Raw genomic sequence first — 15,292 nt, 5'->3', positions numbered from 1 at the left:
GGAAAGCCCCTTCCCACCATGTAGACATTGAATATTCATATCAGGTTGGGTACTTAAAACATAGCCTTCGATAATTCTTCCAGTGCTTGAGGGACATAAAACCATTGCAGAACAGCTGGATTTACTTTCCTGTGACATTGTCTTAGACTTCCTATAAGTGTAGGAATGCCCTGTGGGAATGCATCATCATTTCAAGCTTTCTGTCTAACAACAAACATATTTTTAGTTTCACTGCATCCTAATCTGAATCCAAAAAAGATCATCTCCTATTTATGTCATGAGCTATGAATATTCCTTTCTGCCACCTCTGCAACATTGGCATGAAAGGAGGTACTGCAATTTGAGTTATGTGCTGTACTTTTCATAGCTGTGAATGCCTTCTTTGTTATTGTACAGTGACAGGAAGGCTCAATATGAAGTCATTTGTATTTTGCATGTCTCTACATACTGTTAAGTATACCCTGTATAGTCACCTGTCTTATAACTCACACAATATACTCATTATTTCTGCTACATGATCTTGCTTTCCTAACTTCATTTTCTTTAACAGACTTCCGATTTTTAACTTCATTGGTGTCTTCTCCTTGTGACGTTGTACACTGTACATGGTCCAAAACATATTCTGCAGATTTTTTCTTCTTTTCTAACCCACCATAAATACTGTGATCTGCCATTTATGACATGTAGAATGTTCAGTACATTTTAGTTACGACATCAACTGCAAATGCTGTGGCATGACTATGTTATTCTCTCGTCTGTGTTTGCCATGCAATGTGAAGCATTTTATTTCTGCACTTAAAGAATCTCTTTCCCAAAGCAAGTAAAATTCTGATGATGCATTCTTTCCTGATATTGTGTGTCTTGCTAGATTGTAGTACTTCTTTTTTACTAAATATATGCAATGCTTCATTTGCCTTTTCCTGTATTTCTGTACCACCTTTCCTTATGTCCCATGTATTGCTGAATTGTTTCATAACAAATGTCGAGTTGACATGGCTGGTACTTCTGTTCGAATATACTTATTCTACATAGGACAGCACTTATGCACTCACTCTCTGACCACTACTGGCTGCTGACAGAGTGGTCATCACTGGTTCATGCTGTTTGACACAGTGCCCAATATTTAACTGTACCCCAGTTCTATACCCTAAGTATAAGTATGTGTGCCCATTTTGCATGCAGACCACTTTTGTATTTGATTTTTGTGATGGCCTCTATTGGTGAACATTTAGGTGGATATTATAAGGTCATGGGCTAGACTTAACTGTCCAGTGGGCATTTTGCCATAACCAGGAGTATGATGAAGTTTTAATACCTCTTCTGTCACAGTACATGATGCCATGACTCACAGTAAGCACATGCCTGAATAAATGTGGTGATGTATTTCTGTGTGTTGGTGAAGTAATGAAAGTGCAACCATATTCTGGTGCATTACCCAGTAACACTTTTACATCCCTGTGGAGCCAAAACATGAGTAACTGAAGTGTACCTAATAGGTTTTCTAATGTGCAGCACTTTGATTCGTTGTACAAACCATGTGTTGACTGTTGGAATACATTATTTTCCTACAATGTATGTGTCAGCAGCAAACTGTGAAAGGTTTTTCAAATGTCTATTTATATGACTGCAGATTTGGTATTATGTGCTATCCCCAGAGCTACTGGCCTATTTGTTGTGTAGTTAACCTTTGCATAGTCATACTTACTACTATGGGTGAATAATTAGCAGATGTAATCTATGGGGCTCTCCTATGTCATGTACACCTGGTATCTTTTTACGGTAATTCAGAATGGTGTTGTACTGTTTTACTGAATTTTGCACAAATAATGTGTTCTCTTAATTTCATCATCTAAACCATGCGTATTCACCCAGTTATTTCCAAAAATGGGCTAGCCTCCTACTGTTGTGAGCATTGGCTCTAGTTGATGGTCACTGTTGATGTGACACCCTTATCCTTGTACAGGGGGTTGATGCAGATGCTAGTTACATTTGTTGAGCTGGACAAGCAGTGGGACTGGGAAAATGCAGAAAACCCTTATCTGTGCTCAGATCAAGTCATAGAAAGAAAAAAAAATGAAAACTTGCTACAATCAGAATGGAGTTTTCCAGACATCTGAAAGTAAGAAACACAATTCTTACTGTGTGACCCTTCCTGCTTTTTAAGCTGACAAGCACTGACATTCACTGTCAGATTTAGAAGCAGCATACTGTAGGTCTAGTAGTGAAAACATGCCTTTATGCTGATGAATTGCCAAGTTATATGTTTCAACACTGCTATGACCAGTATATAAAAATCAAAATGAAATCACTATGCATATGTAAAGAAAGTGCATTAATGCCTTATACTTCTCCACGTTAACATCATGCCATTCACAATGGCACCTGAGGTTGAGTATAAGTACAATTCTCTTACTATGTTGTCTGTTCAACTATTCTATACACAGCCTTATATATCAAAGTATATATGTAGACACAACTGTATTTTTATGCTTTTTTTTGCTTTTAAGTGCAAACACATTGTGCTGCAATATATGTATACCTAACTACAGTGAGGTATGCAGGAGGATGGGACTAGTCATGCATTTACATGGCTAAGGTTATTCAGTCATACATCACCATATGTATTGGTTATGTGAACATTGGCAGCGGAATGAGAAATGCATCACCTATGTATTCAAAGTTATGCAGACATCAGTGTATCAGATCAAAAACAGGCAAATAGGGTTGTTGACAAAACAACCAAATGGCATAGTGATCAGGGGTATAGTGATGTCCAGTGATGCAGAGGGAGGGCAAACACAGTTCTGTAATGTCTGTCATTTCCCTCTAACACTATATATTGGCTAGTACTACACTTATAAAATCTAGTATCTAAGACACTGTTTTGTAGTTTTATTTTACTACAATAAATATACTGTTTTGCATATATGAAGTAACGCCTCCTCCACCAATCTGTAAAACTATTAAGGAAAGTATTGCTTGGAAGGTACAGTGTAGGGATACAGTTATGGCCAGGGGCATGGTTATGCTTAGGCTTTTCACATCCAGAATTGCCTTACTCATGCATTGTAACTCTAACCCAAAGCATGAACATGTCACTAACCCCAGCCATATACATCACCTCATGACACACCTATTTGTGCAGCACTAGGGAGTGGTAAGCACTAGTTAGCCTACCTACCACAAGATGAGTGGTTTCTGGCCCAGAAATTGTAGTTTATTGGCCGGTTGGCCAGTTTTTTCCATCTCTTACAACTTTCTGGTTTAAAAGCATGCATTTGTGCCTGTCTCCCACCTTTCCTGTAACTAGTCTAGTCCAGATACAGATTTGCCTATTTACCATAAAAAGAGAGGTTTCTGGCACAGGCATTGTTGTTTATTGGCCATTTGGGCAGTTTTTCCATCTCTTTCAACTTTCTGGTTTAAAAGTCCATGTTTGTCCTTTTCCCGCCTTTCCTGTAACTAGTCTAGTTCAGATACATATTTCCTGTATCCAGGACTGTTTGTAAGCTTCTGAACCCCAAGCCTTTCTGCGTTGGAGGGAAGCCTTCTTATCAGTGGTAGTGGTAAGCACTAGGTAGCCTATGCACCACAAGTGGAGTGGTTTCTGGCCCAGAAATTGTAGTTTATTGGGGGTTTGGGCAGTTTTTCCATCTCTTTCAACTTTCTGGTTTAAAAGCTCATGTTTGCACATGTTTCCCACCTTTCATGTAAGTAGTCTAGTCCAGATTCAGATTTGCTGTATCCAGGACTGGTTGTAAGCTTCTGAGTGGTGCCAAAGTCTGCTATTCGATTTTTCTGTTAGATCTGCTTCTCCTGCACTTTTACTAGCTTATTAGTCTAGGACTTTACCAGACTTTGTAGCAATTATTGTAACACACAAAAGTGCTACTAACACTAAACATTCTCCAAGGAAAAGCTACAGTACTTATTATTAATGACCACTCATCCGGTCATGTCTAAAGGTCAGTTCCCTATGCTATCTCCTATTAACCTGGTGAATTTGGGCATCCTGAGACAATGTAGCAACTGCCTCATGTACACTGACAACCCTCTCCTCTTACCTCCCAACACTCAGATTTGCGAGAGATGTACTTATATATCCAAATTGGAAGCCACACACTCTTCAGCCAAGAATGGAATAGCTGGTCAAGAAGAGAAGGTAAACACTTGCACCACACCACATGGAACACATACCCCTCCAGAACACACACGAGCACTGCCTTCACATAAAAACACAAACTACATACCCTCCTTCATGGTGGATCTCAATAAAAATCTACCCAAACAGCAGATACCTCCAAGGTAGAAATGCACTTGACCAGCACAACACAACACTAATCACAAGACATAACTCTCCTAAACAGTGTGCTACTAAATCCCCTAAAGCAAAATAGTATGCCCAAAACACTAGTCGTAGGTGACTCGATAGTGAGGCACACTGATGTCCCAATCACTAGGCTGAATAAGGAGAAAGTAACAGTCAGCTACCTGGCAGGTGCCAGAATCCATCACATAATGCATGCACTCAAGTCCCTCAACAACAGGTGCAAATATGACTCTGTCATTGTACATGTGAGTGTGAATGACCTGAGACATACCTCCCTGGACTACATGAAAAGAGACATGGAGGAGCTCTCGGATTATGTAGCCCAGGTGAGTATGACCCTAGCCCTGAGCAGCATCCTACCATCACCCAGAATGACACCACATTACAAGAAGAAAATGATTTATTTCAACAATTAGCTAAGTTTCTGGTGTCATTCTAAGTGGAGCCAGTATCTGTCTGCCTTGGATGACATGATTGACAGACCTCAATGCTTTGCCAGAGATGGCCTGCATCTGTCACCCCTGGGCTTCCAGATAGTGGCCTAGGCTCTTGCCACCCCTATAGTGCCTTTTTGAGGTGGTGTTCCAAAGACCATATTACCACAGTAACAGCTACAAACAAATGCAATCCAAGGGTCATGCTGCTCAATGCTAGAAGTCTAAATGTCAAAATGCAGTCACTCGAAGTACTCCTTAAAATGGAGAACATAGACATTTGTGCTGTAACAGAGACCTGGTTCAAGGCAGCAGAAAGTAACCCTCCACTACCAGGCTATAACTCATTCCACACCTTTCGCCGCCAGAACTTGGACCAAAGCTCCAAAAATTGTAGTGTTTTCATGTTCATAAAGGATGAGCACACCTCCAGACTGGTAGCCCATCAATGCATCAGAGATACTTCAGGTGCAGCTAACATTGGGTAAGACAGCAATTCAGGTTGTAGCCTGTTATAGGTCCCCAACAAGGTCCCAAGACTCACACCCCATGTTCCTAAGCACCCTGGATAATATTAGAGTCCAACCTAACACCATCATACTGGGCAATTTTAACTACCCCTCCATTAACTGGGAAAATTATTCATGTACCAATATACTTGCCCGTTTCCTGGAATTCACTAATTCCAATGCCCTGGACCAGCTCATTCTTACCCCCACTAGAGGTAGCAACATCCTTGACCTGGTCATTACTAACATGGGTGACCACTGCTCTACACCAATAGTCAAATCCTCCCTTGTTAGATCCAACCACAAACTAATCACCTTGAAAATCGACATCCCACCCCCCACCCCACCCCCGCAAAGGTAACCACCATGAAGAACTTCTCCAAAGCTAACTTTGGGCTCCTAAAAATAGAGGTGGCTAACTTCATAGCACCCTTGCAAATGGAGAATAGTTGCATGACCACTGAATCATACACCAATGCACTGCACGAACATGTAGATAAATGTATGGATCTCACCATACCCAATAGAACCGAGACTCTCTCCTCCAAAAAAAGGAAGCCAATTTGGTGGTCCCCTGCGATAAACAAACTCTACAACAGAAGCAAAAAACTGATGCGGAATAAGATGAAGTCCTAAGACTGGAAAAACTCTCTTATTAGCCTCAATAAAAGGTTGAGATCCCTCATCAAATCCTCTAAAGCTAGCTATGAAAACAGAATTGCAGCAGACAGTAAAGACAACCACAAGGTCTTCTATATTTATGTAAAGAATCTCCATGGCAATAGCCAGATTTACTCTGAGCTACTGCACAATAGTACCTCCGATACTGAGCCAACAGATATTGCCAATATACTGGCCAACAGATTCAGTGCCAGTTTTACCCATCCCCACCAAAGGACCAATCACAAAAACAGTAGATTGCCAGGCACCCAGTATTACTGCTGCACAGGTTAAAACAGCCCTTCCCAAGGCCAAGAATACAGCTTCTATGGGATCTGGCAATATCCCTGGCTGTGTTTTACATGAACTACAAAGTGAACTGGCACCTCACCTATGTGCCCTATTCAATCACAGCCTCACCTCAGGCTTTGTCCGTACAGAATGGTGCACTTCTACATTCATCCCTCTCCACAAAGGAGGAGCGACTACAGACCATAGGAACTATTGCCCCATTAGCATGATGAGTCTGATATGCAAAGCTATGGAATGCATCATCATGGACCTAATAAACAAGGATAAAGGGAATCTCCAAACTCTGGATCCCACAGAGTTTGGTTTTGTAAAGGGTAGATCATGCCTGCTCAACCTGGTTGATTTCACTGAGTCATTCACCAGAGCTGTGGATGAAGGCAAGGTGGTTCATACAGCCTACCTTGACCTGGCCAAGGTCTTTGGTACCATTCCCCACGCAGGAATCCTAGAAAAACTCACTAAGCTATACATCAACCCCTATATCATTAAGTGGGTTGCAAACTGGCTTACAGATAGAACCCAGAGTGTGAAAGTAGCTGACTCCAAATCAGTCTGCCGACCAGTCACAAGTGGAGTCCCACAGGGTTCGGGCCTGGGTCCTGTCCTGTTTGGTATCTACTTCTCTGAAGTCCAGGCCAACACAAAGGGACTCTGGTTGACAAAGTTCACAGACGATTGCAAGTTGGGAGCTATTATTAACTGAAACCCAAAGCGTGCTGCCATAGGAAAAAAAACAAACTGCAACAATAAAATCCACAGGTGGTGTGACCACACGGAGAGACATCTCCCTTTACATCTTTCATAATTTTTTGTAAGATACCACACTACTAGAAATACTATTAGAAATTTACTGAAACGTATTTATGAGCATCTCTATGCAGTTAAGAATTGCAACAATAACAATGCATTGTTTAGGCATAACAATGGAACTTGTCAAGGAAAAAAAAAATAACTTTAAATTTGGTATCACAGAAAGAATAGGATCGTCCATTTTAGAACATTATATTTTATTTGGCACAACATTTTGCTATGGAGAAGCAGTTTTCTTCTTGTTCTCAAAGTGGAGAATTTAATACAGTTCCTTTGGGCCAGCACAATTTGAATGGGAGTAAGGGAGAGATTTCCCAGCTATTAAAACTTTTTACTCAAAAATTAACTATGCTGCAGACTTCCATTGATGAACTACGACTCCCATGAGCCTTTGCGACATTGTTGCATGCTAGAAAGCATCAGAGTGACAGAATTAATTTAAGAGATTGTTCTGTGATGAACGAGCACCCAGGGACAAGTAATTTAAATTTTAACACCCAGGACTCAATTCCTTGTGGGCAAAGGACATATGCATCAAGACAATAAGAGAGCGTTTTAAGAGCTGGATGGACACATAACTGTTACTGGGTACCAGAACTGTGAGTAACAATAATAAAAAAAAAAAATTCAAGAAAAGTTAAATGAATTTGAGACCTTGTTAAACAAGGTTAGGAATTTACAATGTGACGATATGTTTTTAACAGGAAGTATCAACAGAAAAACAGTTCCGAAAGGTCTTAGGATGCTTAAATATCCTAATGGTTTAATAATGGGACAATCAGAGACCGATGAACTTTTGGCTATGTTTGATCATCACAGAATTGAGCTTATGCAATTTATTGTGAGATTAAATGAGAACAAAATTAAAGATTTGTTAAGAAAAGCTAACATTTTAAATAATGAAATTCTTGATGATGACTCTTTGGAATTGTTTGTTGAAAAGTATGATTTGCTGTTTGACAGGGTAGAAAACAATGTTAAGGATAATTTGAGTAGAAAGAGTAAAACGTTGGACAGGGATTGTACTCAAATATCAAAATAATTCAGCATACCCCTTTCACAAAGCATATTTGGGTGCCAATGAACATAATTCAAATTTTGGTACTCAGACTAACAGCAAGGGATGGCTGGAGCAGTGGGGGGATTCCACAAGAGGCCTCAAGGGAGGTCATGGAAAAATCCCAGACATAATTCCTTACAGGATGAGCAAATGTTTGATGATGCTGACTCCGGACCTAGAAGGTCAGAGAGAAAACAAAATAAGAACAAAACTAAATATAATAATTTTTTAGGACAATTCCATGGGCAACAGTACTTGAACAACAGGGGGAACAGAGTGGGTTGGAAAAAGAAAGGGAACAACCACTAGGGGAACTTGAGAAAGATTTCAGGAAAATCAGCATATTCAAAGTTAAAATGATGAGTTATGGGGGGTACAACATTTTTAATTATACTGATATTAACCTTACCCCATCACATTTTTCCCTTTTTAGGAAGGGATTAAAATTGATTCCTTCCAGACATAATGATTTAGCTGACACACTTATCAAATTGAAATTGTTTGTTAGGAAACTGAATTTACAATTCTTATTTAAAGACAGCAGTGGTCAGAACAATGAAAATTTCAGAAGGAAAAGTATTTTTAACCCTCCCGTCCACCCTTTAATTCCAAATTATGAGAAAATATGTACTAATGATATTTACCAACAAATACTACATTCTAATAACATGTTTTATAACATCAGTAAGGAGGAAGCAGCCCTCCTATGTGAATTAAGACAGAATGATGAGATTCGGGTCATGAAGCCTGATAAAGGGAGAGGGATGGTGATTGTAAATAAGGTGGAGTATTACCAGGATATGTGTAATATTTTGTATGACACCGAGAGGTATGAAACAGTTTCTTTCCCTAAATGAAGTTTAAATAGCACAAAGAAAAGTACAACTTTACCTGGAAGATTCTTTATATCAAGGGGTAATAAATGGAGTCACTTACAACTACCTCTTAAATGAACATGCAATTATTCCCATGGTATTTTGTATTCCAAAAACCCACAAAAATATATACAACCCCCCCTACATGGTAATAGTGGCAGCTAAGAACAGCATAACCCACCCCTTAGCAGTGTTCATTGATAAGTTAATACAATAAAATTTAAAACCTGTGGAATATGTGTTAAAAGATTCATGGGACTTTCTGACTAAAGTCAAGTAGGAGTTCTATAATGATGGTATGTGTTTTTCAGCAACAGATGTTATGGACCTTTTTTCATCAATACCACAGAAGATGGATTGAAATTGTTTAGGGAGGCATTAACAGAACTTACCACCCTTAAACCCAGTATATCTAATTTTATGGTAGAAAATATGGAGATCATTTTAAAGAGCAATCATATGGTCTTCGAGGATGAATTTTTTAAACAAGTGAAGGGGGTGGCAATGGGTGCTAATTGCTCACCAACCTATGCGAACATAGTTATGTACTCATGGGAGAAGAAATACATTTTTTCAAAAGGTTGCGATGATTGCTGGTTTGTCTATTTTAGATTTTTGGGTGATAACTTTATTTTTATGGAAGAAGAAGGACAGTAAAAGAGATGAATTTGTCCACTATATTAATAATTGTGAATTCATTTTTGAAGTTTACACACACACACACATTGGGAAGACTCAGTTGATTATTTAGATGTAACCATCTTTAACATGAATGGCAGAGGGTTTGTTTGGCTCAAAAGGGTACAGGAAATGAACCTTCTCAAATAATTATCTTGACTATAGTAGTCAACACCCCCCCCCCCATTAAAAGAAATAATGTAAAAGGCCAAATGGTAAGAGCTGCCAGAAAGTGCTCTAACTTAAGCACATTCAAACTTAAACTTGGGACATTAATCAGTATGTTCTCAGAGAGGGGATACCTGGAGAAGTTTCTTTTAGAAATGGGAGAGAATATTCTAGAGGAGTGGGGTTTGAAATATGTTCCCCTACTGAGCTCTCTTGAAGGGATAGTTGTGCATACAAATAATGCTCAGGAAAACTTTCTCCATGCTATGTTTATCAAATTTGATAGTAAAAGTGGTACTTTGAAAGAAATTTTAACAAAAAGACTTGACTATTTTCAGAGGTAATTCAGAAATTTTTGAAGTTTTAGGAGATTTGTTTTTAAAACTGATAAATATTTAAAGAACTTATTAGAACATCCAATTAAAAGGTATGTTGACACTAATAACTCTATGGGAGGGTCTAGAAAGTGTGGTATGTGTAACTACTGTAAACATTTTAACTTGAACAATAGTATTGGTATAGGAGATCCACCTAAAATAATTTTTCTGAGGAATCTGTTCTGCGAATTGTGGCACACTTGATATTGTATATATTGCTGTGTGTGCAACATGCAATTATTTTTATGTGGGGAAAACTACTAGAAATTTACAGAAATGTATTTATGAGCATCTCTAAGCAGTTAAAACTTGTGACAATAACAATTAATTGTTTAGACATAACAATGGAGAGTGTCAAGGAAAAAAATTAACTTTAAATTTGGTATCTTAGAAAGAATTATGAAAGAAGTAAAGGGAGGTTTTTGGGAAAATAAAATTGAGGAGAGTGAGCTCAGATGGCAATTGAGATTAAATGCAACATCTGAGCCAGGAATATATGACAGTACCTCCATTATGCTAGTTCTTAAGAGAAAAGCTATGTGTGTACAAAATGGGGCAATACCCCTTTAAAATTATTTTTTATGTCATTATGTGATCATTGAATTTTTAGTTATTTAAATGTTTGGTCATTTTAACCTCATGGTTCTGATGAAGTCATGTCTGATGAAAGCGCTTAACCATTTTGTACTTTTGTGTGGAATAAACCAGCTTTTACTTATGGGACTTGGAGCCTTATTGGTCACACCACCTGTAGATTTTATAGCTATTATTAACTCCCCAAGTGATGATGACAACCAACAGAAAGGTGTCACTGAGACCAAAGACTGGCGTCAGGACCATGGCCTTAAGCTCAATGCCAAAAAATGTGTTGTCATCCCCTTTGGGAAAAACACAGTTCCCATGAATAACCACATTGATGGTAGTCCACTGAACACAGAAGGCGTTATAAGAAATCTGGGAACACAGGTTGACGGCAATCTCTCTTTTGACCACCACACTGCCACTGTGGTCAGAAAGTCCTTCTATGGGGCATATCTCATTACTAAGGGTTTTGCATTCAGGAAGAAAGAGGTCATTGTCTCCCTCTACTGCTCCCTCATTAGGCCAATCATCGAGTACAGTGCCCCGTTTGACATGTACCTCACTAGACACCTGCAACAACTGGAGAGGCCGCAAAAGTAGCTCACAAAGAGGATCCTAGGCCTTAAACACTTGTCCTATTTGGACAGACTCAAAAAAACTCCAACTATTCTCTGTCTCTTATCACCTACTTAGAGGTGATCTCTGCTTGACTTACAAAGTCATGTCTGACCTAGCTCTGTTAGAAATGCTAAATTTAAAGAAATCCCAATCCCTCCACACCACATACTCCAAAGACCTTAACCTCATTACCACAGTCAGCAGAACATGCTGGAGGGACAGGTTCATAACCCAGAGACTGCCCTTGCTATGAAATAGACTTCTCATGCATGTCAAGCAGAGCACATCACTGACCCTCTTCAAGAAGAATCTTAATAAGTGGAAGGGAAATAGAAAATTCACCCCTGGTATCATTCTAGTGTCTCTACTTGACAGAGGCACTGGGAACTAAGGTCAGGTGGCACGATGCCAGGGTAATCCTATGGGCTAGGCTTGTAAAGGCTACAGGCCATTAGCCTAGTAGACACCTATGAACCTATGAACCTGTGAACTACACAACACAGAAGTATAGACATGCATATGTTACACACACACTCAACAATAACACACACTCTGCAATAATACAGTCCACCTATCTACTGATTACTGTAACGCTAACCGCAAAAAATGCACAAGTAAATCTGTCCATGTCCCTAAACTCACTCTAGCCCTAAGCAGCAAACATTCACAGAGTCCTACCACATATACTCAACAATTTTGAAAATTAAAAGAAAAAGCTTTTGGCAAAAGAAATGCTTGTTAAACATAAGATAGACATAACTTGGTTGAGCAAATTCTAAATATGCCAGGTTGACTAACACTACATACATACATACATATACACATACACATATACACACATGCACACACATATGTGTATAAATGGGTCTACTTCGACCTACTAAATTTTCAGTTTATAGAAACTGACTTATCCAATTCCACTTAAGCGAAAGTGCATTTAAATGAAAACGCACTTTCACAAAATTCATTTCATTGAATAAAAAAAAAACATAAAAACAAACAAAAAATCTAACAAAAGCATTTATGCAGGGAGGCAAGCTCCTCTGACCCCCCCCCCCCACACCCCTGCTACTTAGATTTACAAACTCTGAGGTTGGACTACACTGGGGAAAAGGGAATATTTACTTATCCTCACTGTATCACAATCTAACAAAACAACTGGATGAAATGAATTTACAAAAGTGCATTTTCATTTAAACACACTTTCACTTAAGTGGGATCTGCAAAGTCAGTTTCAATAAACTGAAAATTTGATGGGTCTAAGTAGACCCGTATATATATATATATATATATATATATATATATATATATATATATATATATATATATATATATATATATATATATATATAAAATTGGTAAAGATTAGCCAGACCCTGGCACAATTTCCTGTGAGGGAAAGGTTAGTTTCCTTTTGCTTTCTTGTATTTTGTATTACTTTACTGCCCTTTTCTATTTTGTATATTGTGATTTGTTTTCTTTACACTGTTTTACTTGTGTTCTTTTAAATGCACACTAAAACTAGGAAAGAGACCACAGCTGTGTCTCTTTTGAGTCACACCAAAATTATCTCTTTCCCTCTCCCCTTTCGTTGGCTGTTGTGAGCAAGCACAAAATTATCATTTTGTGAAATCATTCCCCTTCAACTTGTAAATTTATTGGACATCCCAATGTATTCCATAGAACCAAAATACAAAGTGCCCATCCCTTTTCAATCTAGTTTGCTCTTTTAAAATTAGTGGCTCACAATTTATACGGTTAAAGCTTAAGTGACCCCCCTCTTTCTTATTTAACTGCTTAGTGTACACTGCAATGATTTTGATATTAACCCATTTTTTCCATATTACTTTCAAAATCTGTGACATCTACTGCAAGACCACGAGTTATTGGAGAGCCCACATCCTGCCTCTCAATAGTCATTTTGGGTTTAGTGCTTCTGTTTTCTCCTGGTGAGAGAAGGAACACAGGACATTATTTCTTGGAGACTGTTGATCACTGGAAATCCTAATAACTGCTTCATAAATGACAGCTTGCAATTATTGCTTATATTCTGCTCATGGTGAGAGAAGGAACAGAGTGCATTGATTCTGGACTGTTTCTGGTTGGGCAAGGTGTGTCTGTGCTTGACATTCCTGATTGGCCTGGCTCCTATTCAAGACATCTACCAAGAAAAGGCTACAACAAGCCTGCATCACCTTGCATCATTAGGGAGTAGATTGTGGATCACCACACAGGCTGGGGCCTGCTTCTCATCTTGGGAGTGGTGCTAATATTTTGCTTCTGATAAGAGATGCAAAGTAGCATTGTATCCGAGGTGAGTAAGGATGAGGTGAGACCATCACTAGTAGTAGCCAGACAGTAGCCATTCATACTACTCCCCTCGTTTTATCATTCTTGACAAATTATTTGTTTTCAGTATGTACTGCCTGATTTGTTTCTAACTGCAGAATATCTGCCTAAATACTTCATACCTAAATTTTCAGGGTCTACGTATTACTTTCCCCTCAACTATTTTTCAGTGCCCTATATAGACAAAGACACCTTGAGTGAAATTGTTCCTGTAAAAGCACGACTGAAACTTTAGCAATCCCTAGTTGCACATAGGACAACTAGTTTGCTGTGAAATGCATGTCCCCAGAGTTGCAAAATGGATACTGCTGATATAGCATTATATTCGCACTCCAGCTGTCTAGTCAACAAAAAAAGGGTCTGTTGCCATGAATATGGACATTCCCACTATCTCTGTTACCATCTTGTTGGATATGGGCATCATGAGGGAATGTAGAAATTGCCTCATGTTTACTGACAACCAGTTAATTCTCAAGCAAACTGATATGGTATGTGAGAGATGTATTTAAACAATGTCATTGGAGGCAAAGCTCTCGCATAAATGTACTCCTAATTTCAATAAGGCTGTCAGTACAAACACTGCGCATATAAATACCCTCAACAGCTCCAAATGCACTCTTTCAAAACAACACCCACATCAGCACATAAAACCACATCTCATGGGCTCTATATTATATACTTGAAGGTACAGAACGTCGACAACCTTTTCATCGACATATGTGTCGAACATCCACTTCAGCGAACAGCCACATCATTGATTTCTTTCCAAGGGAAAGAAATCAATAGACCAACTATGCACAACACAATATAACAAACACTATGAAGTTGGGGGCTTTGCCTCCCACACACCCTAATGTGGGGGCTGAGCCCCCCATGCCCTCCAAGTAAATATACTAACTCCAAGATCACAGTACAGTGGGGAAAAGGGCTGATTTAAAACAACGGCCAACCAATTTCTTTTCCTTGGAAATAAATCAATGATGTGGCCGTTCACTTAAGTGGATGTTCAACACGTATGTGTCAATATTCTGTACCTTTGAATTTATAATATAGACCCATCTCATGGAGCCTCTACTTCTAATCCCATGAGGCAAGCGACCACAGAATCCAACATTCTTGTCACTGGAGACTATCATGAGACACACTGATGTCCCTCTCATCATGCTGAGTAAGGAGAAAGTCACTGTCAGTTGCTTATCATGAGCTAGTATCTGTCACAATATGCATGCACTCAGGTCATTCAGCCACAAGAACCAGCATGACTCAGTCACAGTCCATGTGCATGTAAATGACCCGAGACATACCTCCTTATACTATATGAAGAGAGACATCATGGAGCTCTCAGAATATGTGTCCCAGGCTGGCATGAGGCTAGCACAAAGCAGCATTTTACCTTCAACAAGGATGATGCCACAATATGAATAAAAGTTGAATAACTTTAATAATTGGCTTAGTTTCTGGTGTCATTCTAAGGGGGTGCAATAATTGTCAGCATGGAACGAGATGGTCAACAGACCATGCTGCTTCACC

Source organism: Protopterus annectens, chromosome 2.part1 (genome assembly GCF_019279795.1).
Source record: "Protopterus annectens isolate FY-2018-M chromosome 2.part1, PAN1.0, whole genome shotgun sequence".
Lineage (NCBI taxonomy): Eukaryota > Metazoa > Chordata > Ceratodontiformes > Protopteridae > Protopterus > Protopterus annectens.
Note: the sequence above shows the minus strand (reverse complement) of the source record.